The following is a 24,860-nucleotide window of genomic DNA, read 5'->3' on the forward strand; positions in this document are numbered from 1 at the left end:
TGGGTAAACCAGTTATTACTATGATGGCTGAAAAATGGTAACTTCATATCTGTGTGATTCTTTCTGTATTTTTTCATATGAAAGAGAACTTCATTTATTCATTTATTTAACAGGAGAAATACATGGATCTTTATTCAATAGCTTATTAATGTGTTACTAATGTGTTACTTAAATTATTCAGATTTGTGCTGTGGGAGTCCATTCAAACCAGTTTTGGTATCCTTTTGACATATATGTATCATATTTTCAGTGAGCTTCTTTGTTTTAGCACAAGACATTTTTGCCTCATCTTATTCTTATCTGGTCCTGGATTCAGCCAGTTTCCCAGGGGACTTTGCTTACTTTAAGTGGAAAATGGCATTGTAGATTCCAGATCTGGGTGCTATGTCTACTCATTGCTAATAGGGTGATATTTCTTATACATCTTCCCAGTAGACAAATCTATATACAAACATGCAATGCACACATATACATATATGTACATACACATACATATATGTACACATATATTTATGTATCTCTATAATATGTTTAAAACCATCAATTTATACAAATACAAGTACAACACAATAGAGTTCATTCATGCCTTCTTCCTTATCCTCTTTATAACTCTCTTTTCAAAAATGAGAAACCTGGTCCTCATTATTTAAAATATATTTACTCATTTTCTCAAGCCTAGAATACACAGAAAGTAGCTTTCTTATGAAAAACAAACATACTAACTACAGTTCACTATTTCTTTACAGTTTCATTGTCTTAAGACTGATGGAATATAGTCAAAACACTGATGCAAAAGTTATGTGGATAACTTTTTTCCCCTTCAGCATGCATATGTTACTAATTTGAAAAACAGTTATGGTCATTTGGTTTTGTGTATATTCCTGTTATGGACTGGTGTTTTGTGCCAGTCTAAGCCTATCTATAGTGATGCTATTTGCTGGAAGTGCTTGAGGGCACTCACCTGGGACCCATCCCTTCCCAAATCAATGTTATGACTGGACCAACCCTTGTGGTTCTTACTATGATTGCAAGATGTCCTTTAGCAACAACCAAGAGGAAACTGGAAAAAAAGTTTTATTACTTGCAAGGCCTGGAAGTTGCACACACTTACAGCACACCTTGGGCCACACAGCAAGGTCATGGGTAGAAAAGTTGAGAGAGAGGAGTGCATGGGCCAGGGGTTCCATTTTTATTGGGTTTGAGGCTGGAGGCCGAGGGTTTTGCTGGCTCACTTTTTATTGATGAATTTATTAACATAAGTGTAAGGGAATTTGAAATACAGGAAGAGGAAAAAAAAGTGGCCAAAATGTTCACTTACTGACATTAACTGAAGTCTTTAAATTAAATGAGCCTTAGTGGGGGAGGTGGTCTGATTCTTTATTTAGTCCTGGGGCTGGCAATGTGTTTATTCAAAATAGCCTTCTTTGAAGTGGATGCCTATTTGAAATGGTCCCTCTGCAATCAAAGCTTAAGTCAGGCACTTGCATTATCAAAAAACAAGCAAAACAACCAACTTTAAGGTCTGTGCAATACAGCTGGATTGTGTGCCCTACCCCCAAAATTCAAATGTTGAAGCCAAACCCCCAGTTCCTCAGAATGTGACTGTATTTGGAGATAGGGTCATTAAAGAGGTGAAAGTTAAAATGAGATTGTTAGGGTGGTCCCGAATACAATGTGTTTAGTTTCCTTATAAGAAGGAAATTTGGACGCATGAAGAGACACCAGGAATGGGCATGCCATGCAAGGGGAAAGACCTTGTAAGGACAGGGAGAAGGAAGCCATCTGCAAGCTGAGAAAGGATCCAGAAGAAACCATTCCTGCCAACAACTTAATCTTGGACTGCTCGAGTCCAGAACTGTGAGGAAACTCCATTGTTTAAGCCACTCAATCTATGATATTTTGTTGTGGCAGATCTAACAAACAATACAATTCCATTTTAGAGATGTCTCCCACTCTTGTTGATTTTTTTTTGTATGTGACATTAACATGGTTCTACAATTCAGAGCTGTACCAAAAGGAATTCTTAGAGAACATTCTTTTTTCCTTTTCTATTACTTTCTTCTGACTCACCCATGTAATATCAATAGATTCAGCTTTATCCTTGTGTTTTTTTTCTTGCAAAAATTAGCAAACGCATGTATATTTTGTTATCTTCCATTTGTAGAAGAAAAGATAGTGGCCTGCCTCATAGGCAGCTTCGTTTATTCCAAGGTTCTCAGTCCACCTTCCAGGACTGGGGTTTGCACTGAAAGGACTATAGCAGCCTCTCGTTGGGATGGTACATTTCGCTCCCTTGTCGAAAGCATCAGTCCCTTCTTATGTTGATATGCAGCTGCATTTACTAAGGTCCAAGTGCTTGTCCCAGGGTCCTGCCCTAGTAATGGGGTTACTGTGGCAGGCGTACCACCGGTTGAAGAGTGTAGTGGTGAGATATTTCTTTCCTTGCCCTCTTTGGATTAAATACTAGGCTAATGGTCCCCAGTGGTACAGACACAAGACCTTTCAGGGTGTGGAGAGTATGAAGATGACAGTGACAGCTACAAGTATGCAGTAGGAAAGAAGACAGGTCATTTTCTACCTCCACCTGAGCAACATTGACAATGAGACTAGGGTGCCATTTCTATATCGTGGGCAGGCTCTGCTAACACCTTCCTCTGCAGGGGTTACCTAGAACACATGGACAAACTAGAATTCTTTTCCATAAAATAATAAGTACTGGCACCCAAAAAGTGACAAGACCTTGAAATAGGCTTCTGCCAAACACAGGCTATGCCCAGAAACATACCAAAATGCCCAGCCCCTGGAAAATATGGCTCAAGTGGCCTATCACTCTGATTGTTCTAAGATGGGCGGACCCCCATATTGGCTGTATATAGTACCTGGAGTTTAGCCAATCAGAAATGTTCATTTTGCATATTCTGATCATGGGGTAAATGGAAGTTTTCAACCAGAATTCCCAACTGGCCTTGACAGTGTCTACTGAATATACATATGCACATTGCTTGCACATCAATGTGATGTTTATTGGCAGCAGAGCCACAAATAGTGGGATTACCAGTCAAGAGTAAGTGGTGGAGAGGAAATAGCCATTCTCTCCCCTCCTCTTTTCTGGGTCCATAATTGGGTAGTTCCTCCTGGGACAAGGGGTGGGGTGAAGTGGAATGTGGTGCAGCTGTGGAGACACAGATTGGTAGCAGAGTAAAGTGAGAGGGGTGGCATATGCTGAGAAAGAGGGAGAGAGAGAGAAAGCAGAGCAGTTGGGCTTTGGAGCAGACCACACAACGGGAGAGAGATACTGAGCCACGAGAATAAAAACCTTTAATCCCCAACTTCTCACCCTTGTTTTCCTTCTGTCTTATCACATTCCTAAGGAATTTGCCCCAAGCAGGGAACCCCCTTCCTCCCAGAGCTACACTGAAACTCAGGAATTTGATTTGGGAAAGGAGACATGTGGCAACTACCAGCAGATATAGGAGGACAGCTAATCTGCAAGCTCATCAACAGGCAGAAGTTCTGTCCCAAGCACCTCTGCGGTGGTCTGGAACCCACTGTAATTATACAGCAGTCCTCCTACAAAGTTACCCAAAAGTCAGTGGTAATGACCTAGCTAGCTATCCTGTTAGTAAAGTCAATTGTTTCATAAGATTTAAGATTATTGTGATGGTGGATCACATCAAAGTAACAATTTGATGAGAGGCACAAAATTTTCATAATTTTCAGTTGCAAACAAGGAAGGCTGTCAGGCAGGGTCAAACAAGGGGTTGCATATGGGACAGAGCAACAGCAAGCCAGAGCTCTAGGAGGCAATTTTGATAGCAAGAGGAGTGGCCTAACTAGGTTTCATGCACTCTCTGTGGATTGGATAACTGGAATCAAACAGGGCATAGGGGCTGGCCCTAGTTGTCTGCTACCGGCCTTGGGGTAATTAGGGTTGGTGCTTTTGGCCTGGAATATGAGATCCCAACTGCCATTGGTTGGAATATAGACCTAATGAGCTATTCAAGAAAGAGAAGTGACAAGCCTCTAGCCAAGACCTCAAATTGAGTAAGGGAGCTTTCAGAAAAAACAAACAAACTATACGACAGAGACATTACGTTATAGCCCATTTGAAGACATAGGGTAAATATCTACCCAAAATTTTGTTTGAATTTCCAAGTTGATGACGATACACATGCTAAGAGGGTATGGAAATGTTTATTACTCTCATATGGAGGTTCTTTATGGAGAGGAAGGTGTCTCCCAGGCAGATCCAAAATGGCTTGAGAGAACAGGGAGGGAGACTGGCTTGGGGTTTGTTTGGTGCCTGGGGACAGATGGCATTGAGATGGGGATTCCGTGCATGGCTTGAACTTCCCACCTACCCCAAGGGAAAGAGCACCAAGGCTTTCTAATCACCTTGCCCAGTTATAGGCACAAGTGGAAGAGGGAGGTGTGGACTTAAAATCAGAAGTTAAGTATCAAAAATAAATGATGTTTTACAGATACATAGCTTGAACCATAGAAGGTGGTGTAAGATAAACATCTACTTTTAGTCCAAAATTAAACAAGTTATTTCCTTTAAGTTATTTCAGATCTACAGCAACTACAGCTACAAAATATGTATGTATATATATGTGTGTGTGTGTATAAGCACACACATAATACATACACACCCATAAACATATATATATTTATTTATTTCAGAGCTTCTTAATGAACATATTCCATGAATAATAATCCAGTTTCTCTTTTTCTTAGCATAATTTTAATTCAGAAAATCAAGTGTATTCAGATGGCAATTTCACTGATTGTGGAAATAGAGGAAAATGACAAAAAACTTTTGCAGATCTGAAGAAGTGTGTGTGTCTATGTATGCATTGCTCATATATATATGTATAGCATATGTACATGTATGTACCTGCATGATGTATACACGTGTATATATGCATATATATATAACATATAGGTATACATGTATATGTGCATGGTGATACATATGTAAATATGTATTCCACATATATACTTCTGTGCACACATATACATAGGAATACATGTTTTGTCACATATATAACTGTGCATATATGTATACATTATGCATACATGCATCATATGCATGTGAGGTGTACATATATATGCCAGCTGTCTACATGGCTTTCCCTAGACCTGGAGGAACTGCACTTCCTTCACATCACGGTGGGTACCTGCTGTGGCTGATAAACCATCTTCAGCTGCATCCTTCTCTATATGGTCCTTCAGAATCTTTTTGTCTGGCTGAGGACCATGAGGGAGCCATAGCAGGCTGCCGTTCTTGTGGAATCTGATAGTGTTGTTGAATGACAGGAGGCTTTGCCAGCTATTAATTTGAAAATTCAGGAATTAAGTGTACAAGTTGAAAAGAATAAGGAAAAAACCTGGGGGAACTTGAAGAAAAAAAGGAGGCAGAAGATTGAAATGCAGGAAAAAAGTTACAAAGAAATGCAAAAAGCCTCAAGAAGACAGTCCCAAGCCTTCTACTTCATCAACCATCCCCAGATGAAAATCTGACAGAAAGCCTTTGCAGAAAGGTGGTTACAACCCTTTGGTAGTGGAGATGGAGCCTGCTTTGGGAGACCTGGGCACAGAGGCCTGTCATCTGGTGGAGGAGGCTAAGAATCTTGTTAGTGTCACTTATGACATTAGCAAGATGAATCATTAACCCTCAGTTCAATTGCCTTATGCACCATTTTCACAGTGACTAGCCAGGGGAATGTGGGGCTTATTTCTGTCCTTAATTACACCTATTTCTTTAAGGGTTGAAGTCACCATAAGGTATAGACATTGTCACTAGGCAGTAGTGGCAGTTGGTCACACTTCACTAAAGCCAGTGACTGCTTTCATTAATTTCATGGGTAATTGCTAGTTTGTAGGTAAAGGCCTCCAGAAAATTAATGACCTTGGTAAAAGATGTAATGAACCTTCAAGTTAGAAATCCTTACTTTCACAGGACAGTTTCTGTGACTGCATTGAATGATGTCTTCCTCGTGAACACGGAGTTCACCAGTGATGACTACTGATGTAGACAGTTGATGGGGTTGTTTCTGTATATATTTTTTTTATTTTGGTATCATTAAACTATAATCACATGAGCAACATTGTGGTTACTAGATTCCCCCCATTAAGTCCCCACCACATATTTCATTACAGTCACTATGCATCAGCATAGTAAGATGCTATAGAGTCTCTACTTGTCTTCTCTGTGCTAAACTGTCTTCCTCATACCCATCCCCTAAGTTATGTGCACTAATCATAATGCCCGTTATTCCCCTTATCCCACCCCAGTTCCTTTTCCTTTGGCAACTGTTAGTCCATTCTTGGGTTCTGTGAGTGTGCTGCTGTTTTCTTCCTTCAGTTTTGACTTTGTTCTTATGCTCCACAGATGAGTGGCTTATTTCACTGAGCATAATACCCACTAATTCCATCCATGTTGTTGCAAATGGTAGGATTTGCTTTCCTCTTATGGCTGAACAATATTCCATCTTGTATATGTACCACATCTTCTTTATCCATTCGTCTACCAATGGACACTTAGGTTGTTTCCATTTCTTGGCTATTGTAAATAGTGCTGCGATAAACATAGGGGTGCATATGTCTTTTCAAAACTGGGATCCTACATTCTTAGTGTAAATTAATAGGAGTGGAGTTCCTGGGTAAAATCGTATTTCTATTTTTAGTTTTTTGAGGAACCTCCATACTGCTTTCCACAATGGTTGAACTAGTTTACATTCCCTCCAGCAGTGGAGGAGGGTTCCCCTTTCTCCACATTCTCTCCAACATTTGTTGTCATTTGTCTTTTGGATGTTGGCCATCCTAACTGGTGTGAGGTGATATTTCACTGTGGTTTTAATTTGCATTTCCATGATAATTAGCGATGTGGAGCTTCTTTTCATGGGCCTGTTGACCATCTGAATTTCTTCTTTGGAAAAGTCTCTGTTCAGCCTACTCTGCCCATTTTTTAATAGGGTTATTTGCTTTTTGGGTGTTGAGGCATGTGAGTTCTTTATATATTGGATGTTAACCCCTTGTCAGATATGTCATTTACAAATATATTCTCCCATACTGTAGGATGACTTTTTGTTCTGCTGATGGTGTTCTTTGCTGTACAGAAGCTTTTTAGCATGATGTATTCCCATTTGTTCATTTTTGCTTTTGTTTCCCTTGCTCGAGGAGATTCATTCAGAAAAAAGTTTCTCATTTTTATATTCAGGAGATTTTTGCCTATGTTTTCTTCTAAGAGTTTAAAGGCTTCATGACTTACGTTCAGGTTTTTTATCCATTTTGAGTTTACTTTTGTGTTTGGGGTTAGACAATAGTCCAGTTTCATTCTCTTGTGTGTAGCTGTTCAGTTTTGCCAACACCAGTTGTTGAAGAGGCTGTCATTTCCCCATTGTATATCCATGGCTCCTTTATCATATATTAATTGACCATATATGCTTGGGATTATATCTGGGCTCTCTGGTCTGTTCCATTGGTCTTTGGGTCTGTTTCTTTTCCACACTTTTACATGAAAATGTCTCACAAACAGTCTGGATTAGTTGCTATTTTTGCTCACCAGTTCCAGTCAGTATAATGTAATCTATGTAATAGACCAGTGTGATGTCTTGTAGAGGGTAAAGGTGATCAAGATCCCTGCAAACTAAATAATGACATAGGGTTGGGAGTTGATATATCCATTAGATAGGATAGTGGATGTGTATTACTGCCTTGCCAGCTGAAAGCAACTGTTTCTGGTGGCCTTTACTAATGATATGAAGAAAAGAACATTTACCAGATCAGTAACTACATACCAGATACTAGGGGATGTGTTAACCTGCTCAAGAATGCAACCAGATCTGATGCAGCAGGTATAATTGGAGTTGCCATCTGGATAAGCTTATGATAGTCTACTGCCATTTTCCAAGATACGTGTCTTTCCTGCACAGGCCAACTTGGTGAGCTGAATGAGGCAGTGGTGGGAATCATCACCCCTGCATCTTTCAAGTCCTAGATGTGGCATATTATCTGAAGTCCTTCCAGGAATGGGTATTGCTTTTGGTGTATTATTTTCCTAGTAAAGGCAGTTCTGCTTTAAAATGTAAGTTTTATTATTATTCAGCTATGGTGCACCAACAGATTAGATGATTGCCATTGAAAATGTAGTTCATTACTCAAAGTTCTTAAGAGGAGGAGGCATGTCATGTCACAATGGGCCACACAGGCAAGCATCAGAATCATTCATGAGTCAGAGGAGTGAGGAAAAATATGGGCAAAATCCTTTATTATGGTTTCCGCAGAAAAGAATAGATGACATAGTGCAAGCAGGATTAAGACTGGCTAGTTTTAATAATTCCATCAGGCTAGGGGATGTCTAGGGGAATGGTAGCCTGACCGTGAGAGCCCGGTAAGAACCCCCTAAAGGAAACGGTTAGGGGTGGGCTCTGGATTGGTTGTTTTGCTCCCAGGTGAGTTATTTTCTCTCTTGAAGAATTACCTAGTCTTGGGAAGCAGCCCCTTCCAGTATTGACAAGGTCCTAAGATATCAAAGCATCAAACAAAACTGACTTGCTTAGTTCCAGTGACTTCCATTGGCCTTTCCCTGAGGAGGACTTGGGCTCTTCTCCCTCGATCATCTGCCCTTCATAAGTCCCTACGCTGCCTGGTGGCTACAGCGACTCTATGGCTCTCTTGAAATTAGTCTCAGAGTAATCTCCCAAAACTCTAATTTTTCCTATTCCCCAAGAAACAATCACCCCAGTGAAAGGCTATAGTTCCCTAGGGAGGAAACTTTGAGGAAGATAACAGTATCATTTTGGGCAGCTCACTTTTAGGAGCAACATGATCAGCTAGCCAACAACATAGATCTCTGCAAGTCAGGCTATTCTAATTGTTGCTTGACTCCACAACCATTATGGTAACCATGCCCGTTTGCCTTTGGTGACTAAGTGCCACCGCTTGGCCCCACCACTCCAAGGACCAACTATACCCATTGCCTTCAGTTTGTCCAGGTCAGTGGTTGATGTTTTTACTCCACTTTATGACCTATAGAAAGAGTCAGAAAACTTTTCACAGTGCTTTTCAAGGATGATGGGATCCCCCTCACAAGTTTATTTCTTACAGTAGTGCTGAAAGTTGTGTTCTCTGGATCTCTCAGGACTTGTGAGCATATCTTCAGTGATACATCCACTCTAACATTCAATAGTCTCTAAGTCTTTGGAAACCTTCCTGTACAGTATATATCAAAGCAGTTCTGGAATTTAAATTTAGTGCAGGACACCTCTTGGTCCATGTTCAGCCAACTAACCAAATAAACTTTTAGAATCCTCAGTAACCCCAAGGGTTGCAGCATTAAATCCAGAATCTCTCCTTAATGAGCTCATGTCAATGAATTTGACATGATCCAACTTTATTTTACTTTCATCTTCTCACACCCATAATATCCATTCCTACACCTATGCCCCAAATGTCCATATGTATAAATGGTAAAAGTAATGTCGATTTTTAGAGTGTAGTATACATCCTCATGGACCATAAATTATACTTACCTTTGGGACCTGTTGGGACGTGTGTAGTTATAGGTCCAGGAGCAAACAGGGGAAGCAGACATGGGTCCTGGGGAGAACAAACAGTGTCTTGCAAGGCAACTACTTGAGAGGCGGCCAGTAAAGTTTCTTCAGGCAAAGCAAGATTAATATCCACAGACATGGGTGGAGTGGTTTACTGGCAACGATACCATTAAAATTTAGAGGTTCAATAGCACCAGTTTCATTAGTATCTTCCCATACACCTCCATTCCATTCCAAGTTTCAGGATCTCACACCTTCACAATAAATATCTTCACTTCAACAGCTAATGCTCTGTAATGTTGGGAATTGAATTCGGGTTATAATTCAGCCACTGTTAGGATAAAAATCTAGGTTTGGCCTTCAGCAATCTCAGCCCTATGACTATAGGAGATGAGGATTTCTTTTACAGCAGGCAGAGAATCTTTCAGGTCATTTTTGTGATGTTTGAGCTGGGACTTTGAATTCCCTAGCTCATCCTTTTCTTTGCTCACTTTGTTCAGTGACATTAGGAATAATCAGCCAATTTCATTATACTTGTTAGCTTTTTAAACATGTTTCAAGTTATAAAAATATAGTCATCTAGAGCCTTGCTCCTTATAAATATTACATTAGGTGTATCAAATGGTGATATTTTGCATGTCTCTATTGCCACATCATATCATGGACCCTTAGTACTCCCTTTTCCACCAGAAATAGAGTTGATGCTTTTAAATCTAATCAGGCTGGATAACCAGTTCCAGAGAACCCCAGAAACTATTCAGGAAACTCCTCATTATGATCTGGTCCTTTGTCAATATTGAGAGGACAGTCTCAAGAAATCAGACCTGATAAAAACAAAATGAAGCATAGGAAATTGTTTTGATAAGACACAGAGTCTTTGTTTCCTAGTTGAATGACTTGACAAGTAAAGACAAATATTTACAATACTGCAAGGAAACTTTGCAGAATAAAACTAAATTCTAGTTTTGCATAGGCACATGATTGGTATTAAAGTTCATTTATAAAGCCCTTGTAATAAATTCTTTCAATTTTATTTGAAAGTTTGACCACACACAAAACATTATCTCTCTCTCATTCCTCTCAGTCTCTCTCTTACCAAGTTGCTCTATCCATTTAAGTTTTGTTTCCTTTATTCTCCTCCTCATTCTAAAACAATCTTTAAATACACTTACACTAGGACAAAGTTACTTTACTTTTCCCTTAACAAAATGCATACTTCACACCTTTTCTTGACACAAGTACATCGTTTTCCTTGCATAATTTGTATCATTTTTCTTTATCATTATTATTCTCTATAATTTCATTGACATATATCAATTATAATTCTTAATTCTTAGTAACTTAACTTACAGTGAAAAGTAGGAGTGGACATTTGTGAATTGTCTGACATGTATCAACCTCCTCTACTAGATGGGTACATTTATGAATATCCTATTTATAACTTCTGAAGGTACATGCTTCCTCATAATGCGAGTTTTCAATGTGTGGAAACAAACCCAAATATATTTTGCCAGAAGCCAAAAGTAGATAAGTTTAAACTTATGTTCAGAGTTAATGTTTCAGCATTTTATCTTATTTAGAAATGATTATATATCTAATGAATATCCATCATTTAACTTAACTTAGTATAATTTAAGGTTTTAGAAACTATTTTTAAGTAGTCATAAAGCATAATTAATGTTGAAAGTTTATTTACAAACTTTTATCCCACCTACATCCATTTAATTCAGTTATTCTTAACAATTATGCTTGAATTGTTCATGAAAATTTCATGAGACATTGAACAAAGCTATCATCTCATGATTTTTCTTGCTGACAGTTACATGTAGTAAGCATCACAGAAACAAAAAAACCTAAGAGTTAAAACATACAGCTCCCCTCCCCACCTTTTCTATTGTCATGCTTGACGCATATCAAGAGATTCATTTTTATTGTAAATTTTTTTCTTTGTTAAATTTATAATTTTATTATCTTAAATATCTATTAGAGAAAACACAAGTCTATGTGACTGGTGCACGTTGTTAAGATGCAGTTGTATGTCTGCATTATATTTAACGCTGGCAACTTGGAAGACCTATCTGTTTTTATTTAAACACCAATCTCAAGCTAATCTTATTTATCAAAGACTTATCCAAGTCACAAGAACGTGAAAAACATTTGCGTTAGTTTCTATATTTCTAGGAGTTTTAGAAATATGTAATTTATGTAAGTGCTGATTTTTCTCTAAACCAATTTGAATAGACCTTCTTTAAGGGATTTTATCAATTAATTTGGTAATATTTGTATGTGTGAAAAATATCACATTAACATGATGTATAAACATATATAAACATACAGACAGATGCAGAGATTCTTTTAACTTTAATTCTAAAATTGTAGTTGGGAACATAGTAATACAAACTGATTTACCTCCTCTTTATATTTTTATCTGAATTGTGTTTCTGACTAAAATGGTGCAAGCGGACATTACACATTAAGATTGGTGTTTTTACCAATATTTGTGGAAAATATATATATATATATATATCATTAATGTACAATTACTTGAATAACATTATGGTTACTAGACTCCCCCTATTATCAAGTCCCCCTCACATACCCCATTACAGTCACTGTCCATCAGCATAGTAAGAGGCTACAGAATCATTACTTTTCTTCTCTGTATATACTGCCTTGCCTATGTCTTCACCACCCCCACTATATTATGTGTGCTAATCGTAATACCCCCTTTTCCCACTTATCCCTCCCTTCCCACCCATCCTCCCCAGTCCCTTTCCCTTTGGTAACTGTTAGTCCATTCTTGGGTTCTGTGAGTCTACTGCTGTTTTGTTCCTTCAGTTTTTTCTTTGTTCTTATACTCCACAGATGAGTGAAATCATTTGATACTTGTCTTTCTCTGCCTGGCTTATTTCACTGAGCATAATACTCTCTACCTCCATCCATGTTATTTCAAATGGTAGGATTTGTTTTCTTCTTATGGCTGAATAATATTCCATTGTGTATATGTACCACATCTTCTTTATCCATTCATCTACCAATGGACACTTAGGTTGTGTCCATTTCTTGGCTATTGTAAATAGTGCTGCAATAAACATAGGGGTGCATATGTCTTTTTGAAACTGGGATCCTACATTCTTAGGGTAAATTCATAGGAGTGGAATTCCTGGGTCAAATGGTATTTCTATTTTGAGATTTTTGAGGAACCTCCATAGTGCTTTCCACAATGGTTGAACTAATTTACATTCCCACCAGCAGTGTAGGAGGGTTCCCCTTTCTCCACATCCTCACCAACACTTGTTGTTGTTCATCTTTTGGATGGTGGCCATCCTTACTGGTGTGAGGTGAGTAAAACTCATTGTGGTTTTAATTTGCATTTTTCTGATGATAAGCAATATGGAGTACCTTTTCATGTGCCTCTTGGCCATCTGAATTTCTTCTTTGGAGAACTGTCTGTTCAGCTACTCTGCCCATTTTGTAATTGGCTTATTTGCTTTTTGTTTGTTGAGGTGCGTGGGCTCTTTATACACTTTGGATGTCAACCCCTTATCGGATATGTCATTTATGAATATATTCTCCCATACTGTAGGACAGCTTTTTGTTCTACTGATGGTGTCCTTTGCTGTGCAGAAGGTTTTTAGTTTGATAAAGTCCCACTTGTTCATTTTTGCTTTTGTTTCCCTTGCCCGGGGAGATATGTTCGTGAAGATATGTTTGCTCATGTTTATGTCCAAGAGATTTTTGCCTATATTTTTTTCTAAGAGTTTTATGGTTTCATGACTTACATTCAGGTCTTTGATCCATTTTGAGTTTACTTTTGTGTATAAGGTTAGACAGTAATCCAGTATGTAGCTGTCCAGCTTTGCCAACACCAGCTGTTGAAGAGGCTGTAATTTCTGCATTGTACATCCATGGCTCCTTATCATATATTAATTGACCATATGTTCTTGGGTTTATATCTGGGCTGTGGAAAATATTTTTAAATATATTTTTGCCCTGCTATGTAACCTTTGGAGGCTGTGGGCTACCTTTCAGGCTGAAGAAACACTTACTTCCCATCTTGATGTTTCCAAGTGCATCTGAATGGATAAAACATTCAGCCTACTTCCAATTGGTCTTTTTCCCTTTAAGTCTCAGGAAATTATTTTCAGGCACTCTGGTCCCTTGAGAACCCCTGATGGGGCTTCGCTTGCAGGGACCCATAGTTCAAGTGACTGAGTTACTGGAGAGGGAAAGAGGTCTAGCAGGGTACACAGAGGGATAAAAGAGGTAAGGGTTAGGACAAGGAAATATCAAATGATGGGAGGGACCTGGAGGCAAGACTGCATCTGAAGCACTGGCTCCGGAGTCAGATTTACCAGAGGGCCCCTGATCAGCCAGTGAAGGCACAGGCTCCAAAGTGTGCACCTGGGGTCCTGAGAGGGGCAAGGATGAATCTGATCCTATATGAGTCATAGGAACTATAACCATTAAGGAAAAAATACTTACAAAATTTGTTAAAAACGGTAAGGCAGCTTTTAATCAAGGAGAATATTGAAATAGGGTTTTATCATAGAGAGAGATTGGGCTCATCTCCAACTCAAATGACAAGTAGGGATTTATATCCAAGTAGAAGAGTGGGAAAGTTACTAAGAGGAAACCTCAGGGCTAAGGATTCTTTCTAGACTCACTCAACAGAATTGTAGCTGAAATCAGGTCAGGGTGATAAGACGTCAAGGGTGGAAGATGAGAAACTTGATGACATATTGAGGTAATGTATTAAGAGTGGGGGATTTTCACTGGTCTGACTTAGCAGAATTTTTTCTCAAACTGGATCCTACAAGAACAAGAGAGAAGCCTATGGGTAGGCTTAGTAGAGCTAAAGGCTCAGAAGAGTCTTACTAAATCTTGGTCAACAGGGAGAATTCTTGTCATGTAAGCAAACAGCTAACTTGTATTTTCATGCTTTTTAAAGTATAAAAACCAAGTTCTCACTTAAAAAGTTTCAAAGAACTAGTGGATTGCCATTTTATTGTTATCAGCACAATTATCTTTGCATTTGTTTTACTAATTAATATATTTTTAAAATATATTGAAATGTTAGTGTTATTTGGATCATCCTAGACATATATTTCTTTCCTTTTAGACAGAGTTGATCTACATTTTCATGGTCAGGCTAGACTCTAACATAGGCTTATTTACCTGTTCTTTGGTGTGTGTGTGTGTGTGTGTGTGTGTGTGTGTGTGTGTGAGTGATATTCACGAGTATACACTTTCATTTGATATAGAAAATTCCACTGCACTTGAGTTTTGCTTTGAAAACAAACAATGCTGAAAAATACCTATCTGTACCAAATGAAAAGCGCACATATAAATGACATTGTTCGGCTCATGGATATGAGCAGAGCTTATGAAGACTCATTTGTATTACTTCTTAGATCCAATCTGGTGTCAAAATATGCAGTGCCTTTTATAATTTCACCTGCCAAGGTGAATGTGCTCCCTGAAAAAAAAATAAAGCAGTTTCAAAGGACAATATTTAAATATTTTTAGAATAACTTAAAAAAATCTCCTTTTAGATTAATGTAGTCCTAGGTTAAATTAATCACTTATAATTATTTTAACTTCTAGTATTGGCCCCTAATTACAATTTTTTCCTAATATTATTGATTCACTTCTTAAGGTAAGGCCTATTGTACCCTATCCTTGTGTCCTATGAGGACATTAAGAAAAAAAGATTGAATCACCAGAAATTCTTGGTCTTGTCACAGAAAGGAGTTTACTGACAAAAGAAATCATATAGCTCCAATTTTTTCAGAGTTATCCATGATCTTTTATTTAGGTTAGCTGAAAGCAACATGGAAACTCACAAAGCTGCAGTAGATGTGAAAGAAAAATATTGTTGTGATGATATCTGCTTGACCTGGAAGAAGCTGACTACCAGAGGGGTGGGCTCTCACTGCAAAGAACTGATTTATCCAATAACCTGAATGATCTTGGGAAAAGACCCTGAACTCCAGATGAGAACATAGTCCAGTCAACAATTTGTAAAGCCAGTTAAGCCATCTCTGCACTCTAGACCAAATAAACTGTAAGATAATAAATTTGTGTTTTTTTAAATAGAATCAACTCTTCATTATGCATCACAATAGAAGATTAGATAAAACAGTTCACAAAACACTTTAAAAACAGAAATGTTCAAGTAGCCAAAAAGCAAATTTAAAGCATACTCAACATCTTCAGTCATTAGTAACATACAAGCTAAAACCACAATGCACAACTACACTGCCATCAGATAAGCTAAAATTTTAAGAAAAACTGGTAAAATTAAGTGCTGAATGTCATGTATTGATAGTGAATATGAAATTCAAGCACTGTCAAATTCAAGCACTTTCAAAAACTGTCTATGTCTACTGCACACTTTTGCTAATACCCCAGCAACTTCAGCCATATTATATACCCAGCATAGTACATACATATCTACATGAAAATATACCATCAGAAGTGCTCATAGGAAATATTTTGTTATTATAAGAAAGCAAAAAAAATCCAAACATCCATCAATGGTAGTTTGGATTATTTTAAATATTCATAGAACAGACTACTATACAACCATGAAAAATAACACAGGAAGTTCTTAACTTCAACAAAACAGATTAGTATTACAGACATTGGTGACATAACTCTAAGGGTACATTGTAATGAAAGACTATATCCTTAATGATCCAATGTATAAGATGTTAAAAAGCAGACACAACTAATACATAGTCATTCAACATGTGAATAAAGTAATAGTGGTTGTAGATGGATTTCAGTGGCCAGCAGAGACAAAGAAAGTTGCTTCTTGGATGATGGCAATGATTTATATATTAATCTGAGTAGCATATATCCTCATGTATTTATTTTAAAATTGATCATGCAGTGTTCAAAAGAGTTATGTATTTTACTGTATGTTGAACTTCAATAAAGTTATCTGGACAAAATATTTATATAAAAATTCACAAAAAGAACAATATGGAATAATTTTATATTCATGTTCCTTTTATTTTATTTGAAATCTGTCAGTTAATTTTATGTGTAAATCTGGCTGCACCATGGTGCACAAATCTTCATTAAACAATATTCTTCTGATATTGCTTTGATGGTGGGTTTTTTTAATGAGATTAACATTTAAACTGTAGACTGAGTAAAGCAGATAGTTTTCCAAAATATGTGTGGGCCTCACCCAGTCAGTTGAAGGGCTTTATAGAACAAGGACTTATGTCCCTTGAGCAAGAAGGAATTCTTTGGACTTGAACAGCAACCCTTCCTTGGGTCCCCAGTCTGCCATCCTATCACACTAGCCCATCAGATTTGGGACTCATCAAGTCTCCACAATCTAGGAAGAGATTTCTGAGCTCCAGATGAGAACAAAGCCCAGTAAACACCTTGGCTGGCATCTTATAAGACCCTAAGCAGAGGACCCAGTTAAGCCATCTCTGAACTCATGACCAAATACACTGTAAGATAATAAATGCATGTTGATATTTTAAAAACAGAGAAAACTTTTAATTATGCATCCCAATAAAAGATTAAACACTTCGCCAAACATTTTAAAAACAGGAATGTTCAAGTGGCCAACATACATATATCACACATATCCTGTTGGTTCTGATTTTTGGGAAAATCCTCAGAAAATTCTCAGCCTATTCATATTGCATGCATACATACATATCCTGTTGGTTCTTTCTCTCTGGAGACCCCTGATTGATACAGAATCCTTAGAGTTTAACCTCTGAATTTCTCCTTAATTTTCTTATTTCCCCATGAATACCCAGAGGAATTGAGACATCTTGAAGAATTCTGGCTCCTGTCTTTGATTTATCACATCTCCTATAAAATCATAGCCAGCCATGTATAGATGTCAGGTGTAAATACACGGGAAAGTAGATGTTTCACAGGCATCTCCCATAAGACATTTATAATAGGTAGATGCCCGGGAATAAATTGTATCCCCCTCAAGAAAAATACATAAGCTGAAGCCCTAGCCTTCAGTGGGTCTATACTGGAGATAAGTCCTATAAGCAGGTAATTAAGGATAAAGGAGGTCATAAGGGTAGGGCCTTGATGTGATAGGATAAGTATCTTAGAAGAAGAGAATGCCAGAGAGTTTCTTGCTTGCTTCCTCTACCATAAGAGAAAAGGTGGTTGTCTTCAAGAAAACCTCACCAGAAATTGAATCAGCTAGCACCTTGACCTTGGACTCCTCAGCCTCCAGATATGTTACAAAATAAATATCTCTTTTTAAGTTCACTAGTCTATGATATTTTATTATGGCACCCTGAGTAGAACAATATGGAATTTGGTCTTGAGAAGTGAGGTGCTGCTGTAACAAATAACTAAAAATGAGGAGGTGGCTTTGGAACTGAGTAAAGATACTTGGTAGAGGCCAGAAGTTTTATTTATTTATTTATTTATTTATTTATTTATTCATTCATTCATTCATTCATTCATTCATTTCCCTCTTTTTCTGTTGTGTCTTGGGATAACTGAGCATTTTTTTTTATTAAGGTATCATTGATATATACTCTTATGAAGGTTTCACAAGAAAAAAGATGTGGTTACTACTTTCACCCTTATTATTGAGTCCCCCCCATATCCCATTGCAGTCACTGTCCATCAGTGTAGTAAGATGCCACAGAGTCACTATTTGCCTTCTCTGTGCTACAATCTTCCCCGTGACCCCACACATACCATGTGCACTAATCATGATACTCCACAGTCCCTTTCTCCCTTCCTCCCCACCCGCCGTCCCCCACCCCTCCCCTTTGGTAACCACTAGTCCCCTCTTGGAGTCTGTGAGTCTGCTGTTATTTGCTTCCTTCAGTTTTGCTTCTTTGTTATAATCCAGAAATGAGAGAAATCATTTTGTATTTGTCTCTCTCTGCCTGATTTATTTCACTGAGCATAATAACCTCTAGCTCCATCCATGTTGTTGCAAACAGTAGGATTTGTTTCTTTCTTATGCAGCCACTAGAGTTTTGAGAGGCATGCTGGAAATATGGGCATTCAAGGTTATTCTAGTGACATCTCAGATAAGAAATATGATATTGGAAATTGTACAAAAGACAATGCTTGTTATAAATTAGCAAGTAACAGCTATAACTATGTTCTAGTGTTTTATGAAATATATTAAGTTATGAGATAGGGAGGCAGCAGAGAATAACCCCTGCCCAGTTAGATCACAGGGTGGGCTCTGGAAAAGGACAGTCTCACTGGGGACTGCAGAGGAATGTAGACAAAAAACAGTGTGCTTGAGGTTGAAACAATGTAACAATTCCCCCTACCCGGCTGGGACCCAGTGATATGGAACAGCTTGCTGACCATGGTCACGGAGGCACATTAGTTTATAAGAGGGTAACCGGGTAATTGGGTAACCTTTACTGAGATAGGTCAAAACATAATTAGCATTCTGGCTGAACCTGTGGGAAACTAACAGCTCCCACTGCAACAGGCACATAACCCTAGATATGGAGACCACATGGGGCAGCCTTGCCCCTCCCTGTGATGCCGGGTTTTTGTTCGCGGAGTCGGAGTAAACTTCTTGAACCAGCAAGTTCACAGAGCAGCTGGCCTCAAAACACAGGTGAGGTGTTTGTGGCTCCCTTGGACAGAGCTGAAGCACCCAAACAGGTACAAACCTTATCTTGAGAGCAGAGGCTAGAAACCAAAGTCACTTTTTTCCCTATGAATAAAATATGCCTTATTAAAAAAAAAACTTACAGAGAAAGTTTTATTCAGAGTTAAAGAAAGTATGGGACTCCCAACGTGTGCAGAGAGGGGCAAGGCTGCTGCTTGGGGTCTCGGTGTCTAGATTTTTATGCTTGTTTCGGTGGCAGTTCAGCCAGAATGCTAGTTATGCTTTAACCTGTCTTTATTGTAAACTAACAAGCCTGTGTGACTGCGGTCAGCAAGAAGTTCCATATCACTGGGTCCCAGTCTGGTGGGGGAGGAGCATTGTTACTCTGTTTCAACCTCAAGCACCCTACATTCCTCTATAGTCCTCAGTAAGACTTTGTCCTTTTCCAGGGCCCACCCGGTGCTCTAACTGGGCAGAGGTTATTCCCTGCTGCTTCCCTATCTCACCTGCACCTGTGGGGAGTTCCGTACTTTCTCTTATCCTGAATAAAACTTTCTCCATAAATCTCCTATCTTGCTCTTTCACGAAGTTCTCTCTTCGACTCCACTAACAAGAACCCCAGCATCATTTCTGATGGTCCAGGATCTTCTTTGGAGGTGAATACCGGCATCCCAGCTCTCCTTTTTCTTTCACTCTCCTTATACAGGGGAGCTGTCTAGGGCACACAACATCGGGCGCTCCTCAGCCATTTAAATGGGACTAACCCGGCTGCCAATCTCAAGTCTTGAGCAATAGGCTCCCCTGGGTCTCCCTCAGTGGATTCCCCATCTCCCTTGGGAGCCGGGAAAGTCGACTGAGTGGAGGCCAGGACTCCCTTTCAGAGGCTCCCCTTGGATGCGAGGGACTGAGGAAAGCCGTGGGCAATTGTGAGACCAGGCTGAGACTACACTTCAGCAGCTTCTCAAAGGTCTACGTGTCTGGAATCAGGCCCTGACCGCCCAACTGGGTACGCAGAGGAGTGTCTCCCTCTCTCTCTCGGGCTCTCAGCCGGCTTCTTCAGGCGCCCTGGCCTTCCTGTGGGGCAGAGACGCTCCCTAGGCTCCTTTACGTGACGCCTCTAAATCCCCCACCAGTCTCATGGGACCTGATGCTCACTGCCGCAAGGTAGGAGATCCACGCTTTGCTCTTACTCTTCGCCTAACACTGTACATACTTTTCTCTTTCTCATAAGTGTTTCTGGGCACCTGTTAGACACTTAAAAATGACTAGGTTGGCTACTAGTCTCAGAACCTCAGGTGAAAGGTTTCCCGGCATCTGCTTCCCGTTGATCGCTCGCCTCCGGATGGGAATGTCGAAAAGTGCCTGAGCCAATTTCCTACTTTTCTATCCTAATCTGCGGACTCCAAAGGCAGATTGGACTAGTAGACAGTGGTCCTTGGATCTTGGCCCCGGCTGATTTAACTGACGGCGCTGAATGAACCTCCGGCTGCCTATGCGACAGTCACAGGTAACCCCCAGCCTCCTGTCTCACAGTCCAGATTTCCCACAGTGGATGACTGGCAGAATACTTCCCAGGTGGTGGTGGGCGCTGGTGTTCGAGAGGACTGACTCCCTGCCTCACAGCTGTCCTTGGCAGCCCTGTCTGACTTCTGCCTCTGGCTGTGGGAAGAGCTCCCCTGCTCTTCATTCCAGGTGGTCCTTTAGGGACTGCACCGCTTTCTCCTGTGCACTAGGAGTGAGGTTTGCAAGGCGGACCCCATATCCAAGCCCCTAATCTGGCTTTGGGACCTTATGCAGGCCACACATTGAATCCTCCTAGACCGGACAGGCATACGACTTGAGACGCCTCACCCCTTTCACACTCTAGAGGCACCTTCCCGCATCCCTGAGCTGGCCTGTGACCAAGCTGAAATCCGAGCCCGACATGTAAAAAAAAGCTACAATGTCTAGTTAAAATATGTGTGAGGTAAGTCTTTGTAGTTTGTGTCAGGGAGATCTATCGCCAATTCCGTGCCTCCATATTCCTGGCAGAGGCACGTAGAAAGGAAGACAGCCCCTCATAAAAGTCCCTGATTGCGAGGTCCTGCTCCCACAAGCCCCGCTTTCCTGCAGGACCTCTCAAGGACGGTGGTTCCAGTCTCACGGCAGGAAACCCTTCTCAAAATTATAGGTCTGTACCCTTGTAAGCACTGTCCTTGGAATCCTAATGGCCTGTTTGAACTCAGGCCGTGGCTCTGTCCTGCTGACCTCTCCTCCTGGGGCTGTGGCATTTCCTTTTCTGCAGCCCCAGGGAAGTGGAGCAGGCTTGTGACTCATACTAACTTCTCCTTTGGCAGGGAGAGGTCACGCGGTCCCTGCACTTGGTTCTCTTGGATCTGACAGGCAGAGGCCTTTCAAGGAATGACAGTACCCTTTGGTTGACAGAGTCCCCTGAAATTCAAAGCGTAATAGCCCCGATAAACTTCAGGGTGAGGAAAAACAAATCCCCTTTTTCTCTTGTTGAGCTTTGCCTGCGGAGGCTGTTTGCATGGTGGACTGAGGAAAAATATCACACACTGTGTGCCCAAGTGTACTGTGCTAACGTCCATGCAGAGGAAACTAGGGTCTGGATCAGAGCTCCCAGAAGGAGCAGAGAGAGAGCACCCTGGTGAGGTCCCACTATAACCAGAACTCAGAAACTACCCTTGCTTAGTGGGAAGGCAAGAGGAAAATCAAGGTGTGGGCCACACTGGAAGGAGTGATTCAGTCCAGCAGGCCAGAGAGGGGGGTGGGTTACGGCTGTTCACTACCTCCCATCTGTAGCAATACCCTAGTACAAAGACTCAGGTTGGGTGCTGGACACCTGCTCCTGTTTTCTTTTCCAGATGGGAACTTCCTCTTCAAGTTTAAAGCCAAACATGCCTCTGGCATGAATTCTGAGGAACTGGGAGAAATTTGATCCCTGGACCCTGAAGAAGCAGCACCTTATCTTCTGCACACAAACCTGGCCTCAATACAAACTCTCTGATGGAGAAGAGGCTTGGCTCCCTGACGGAAGTATTCAATAAAAATAAGATCATGCAGCTAGATTTAATTTGCCTCAAGGAAGGGAAGTGGCCAGAAGCCTCTATGTACAGGCCTTCTTTGCCCACAGGGAAAATAAAAGAATATGCCAGAAATGTGGATTAATTCCTGACCCTACTCTTAACACTAACTCCTTCATTAGCCCCACTATTGATCAGGCTCATCATTATTCCTATCCTAATATTTGGCCCCTGGTTACTTAACCTAATCACACCATTTGTTCTATCTCGCCTAGAAGCCATAAGAGTACAAATGGCAATGGAAATGGAGCCCAGGATGGAAATGTCCATTTCCTGAGACCCCCTAGATCGGCCAGTGATGAGACCTGATGGCACCCTTCCCTTCGCCCCCTCCCAGCCTGACGCAGTTAAAGCAGTCATGGACCGACGCCCTAACAGCAGTAGGGTCTCCACCCTAGAGGCGGGAATGAGATGGGGAGGCAGCAGGGAATAACCCCTGCCCAGTTAGAGCACAGAGTGGGCCCTGGAAAAGGACATCTCACTGGGGACTGTAGAGGAATGTAGAGGAAGAACAGGGTGCTTGAGGCTGAAACAATGTAACAATGTACCCCCCTCAGGGACCCAGTGATGTGGGACAGCTTGCTGATCATAGTCACATAGGCTCATTAGTTTACAATAGGGTAACGGGGTAATCAGGTAACCTTTACAGAGACAGGCTAAAAAATAACTAGCATCCTGGCTGAACCTATAGGAAACTAACATCTTCCACTGCAACAGGCAAAAAACTCTAGACACCCAGATCCCAAGAGGCAGCCTTGCCCCTCCCTATACCTGTTAGGAGTTCCATACTTTTCTTATACTGAATAAAACTTTCTCTGTCAGTCTCCTACCTTGCTCATTGATGAGGTTCATTCTTAGACTCCGCAAACAAGAACCCTGGCATCAGTTACAGATAATTCAATTGGATATTTAGTTGAGAATATTTCTAAGCCAAGCGCAGAAGGAGTGGCTTGGGACCTCCTGACTGCTTACAGTAAAATGCAAAAGAGAGATGAATTGAAGAAGGAATTGTTAAACAGAAAGGAACAGAACTCAAAGATTTTGGAAATTGTCAGCCTATTCATATTGCAAAAAGTGAGAAAGCTTCCTCTGAAGAGAGTAAGAAGTATGTAGCAAAATGACCATTTGGTAAAGATATGAGTCCAATTCATGGACATAATCAGACATTTCAGAAGAAGTCAAGAACAGAGATAGGATTGCACAAGCAGAGACACTTCCAGTTCAAACTAAAGGGAACAGAGAAAGGAAGATGGAACGAAGGCCATTAGACTTCTTTGATTCTACAATATGGGACCATAGAGCTCTTTGCCTGTGAACATGCATTAGCCCTCAAGAAAGGGGAGGAATGATCCTGGAGACACATCAGAGACCATTAGGCCCACCACCTCAGTTTCACCAGGACAGATGGCTGGCAGAACCCCGGGGATGGCACTCCCCACCAAAAGGGCAGAGAGTCAGAGGCGAAAGGACCTCTCCATAAAGTGACAGAGTTAGTGCTGCCACCCCAGGGGCATCCTGGTGATTTGGAGATTTTAGTGGGTGAATCTAAAATCTGATAAGGTTAGGCTTTTAGGCTGAAGACCCAGAGAAGAGTTGCTGTTTGAGCCCAAAGGCAATTTGCTATCAGAATTCCTTCCTGCTGGGCTAGAGATCGGCATCAAACCAAAGATTGTTCCCAAACCTTAAGATCTAGTGGGACTTGTCTTACTTGGTCATGGACTTGCTTGCGTCCCATCGTCCCTTTCTTCCTTCTGACTTCTCCCCTTTGGTAAGGTCATATTTATTCCATCTCTGTCCTTCCTTTGTATTTTAGAAGCATGTAAATTGTTTGGTTCCACAGATTCACAGTCAGAGAGGAAATTTGCCTCAGAGTGAATCATATTCCATGTCTCACCCATATCCCATTGATATGATATTTATTTGAGCCTTTGGACTTTTAGACTTTAGGGTTGGTTCTAGAATGAGAACTTTGGGGCCCTTGGCATGGGATGAAAGTATTTTGCATGCAATAAGGATATGACTTTGGGGTGCCAGAGGCAGCTTGCTAAGACTGAAGTGTGTCTCCCCAAAATTCATATATTGAAGCCCTAACCTCCAAAGTGGCTACATTTGGGGATCAGACCCATAAGATAATTAAGGTTAAATGAGATCATAGAAGGTATCTTGTCTAATGTTCTTGTAAGAGGAGACACAAGAAAATTAATTTTTTCTCTCTGCCATGTGAAGACACAGCAAGTAGGTGGCTGTCTATATGCCAGGACAAGAGCCTCGCCAGAAACTGACTATACTGGCACCTTGATTTTGGATATCTGTGTTTCCAAAACCATGATAAATAGATGTCTGTTGTTTAGTCACCCTAAGTCTACAGTATTTTCTTATGGCAGCCCAAGCATACTAATACAGTAAGAAAATAATAGCACATCCAACTTGTATGTAAAGGTGCACCAACAATACTAAAATAATGCAATATCTGCATATGAGAATCTGATGTGGCATACCTGTTTGTGCTAAAGCCAGAAAGTAGGACTTTTTTTGTTATTTAATGAATGTTAGTTATCTTAAAAAATTGTTTTACATTTTAGATTCATAATTAAATTTCTCTTGAGAGAACATTTATGTATGAGA

This window comes from Manis javanica, chromosome 18, assembly GCF_040802235.1.
Source record: "Manis javanica isolate MJ-LG chromosome 18, MJ_LKY, whole genome shotgun sequence".
Taxonomy (NCBI): Eukaryota; Metazoa; Chordata; class Mammalia; order Pholidota; family Manidae; genus Manis; species Manis javanica.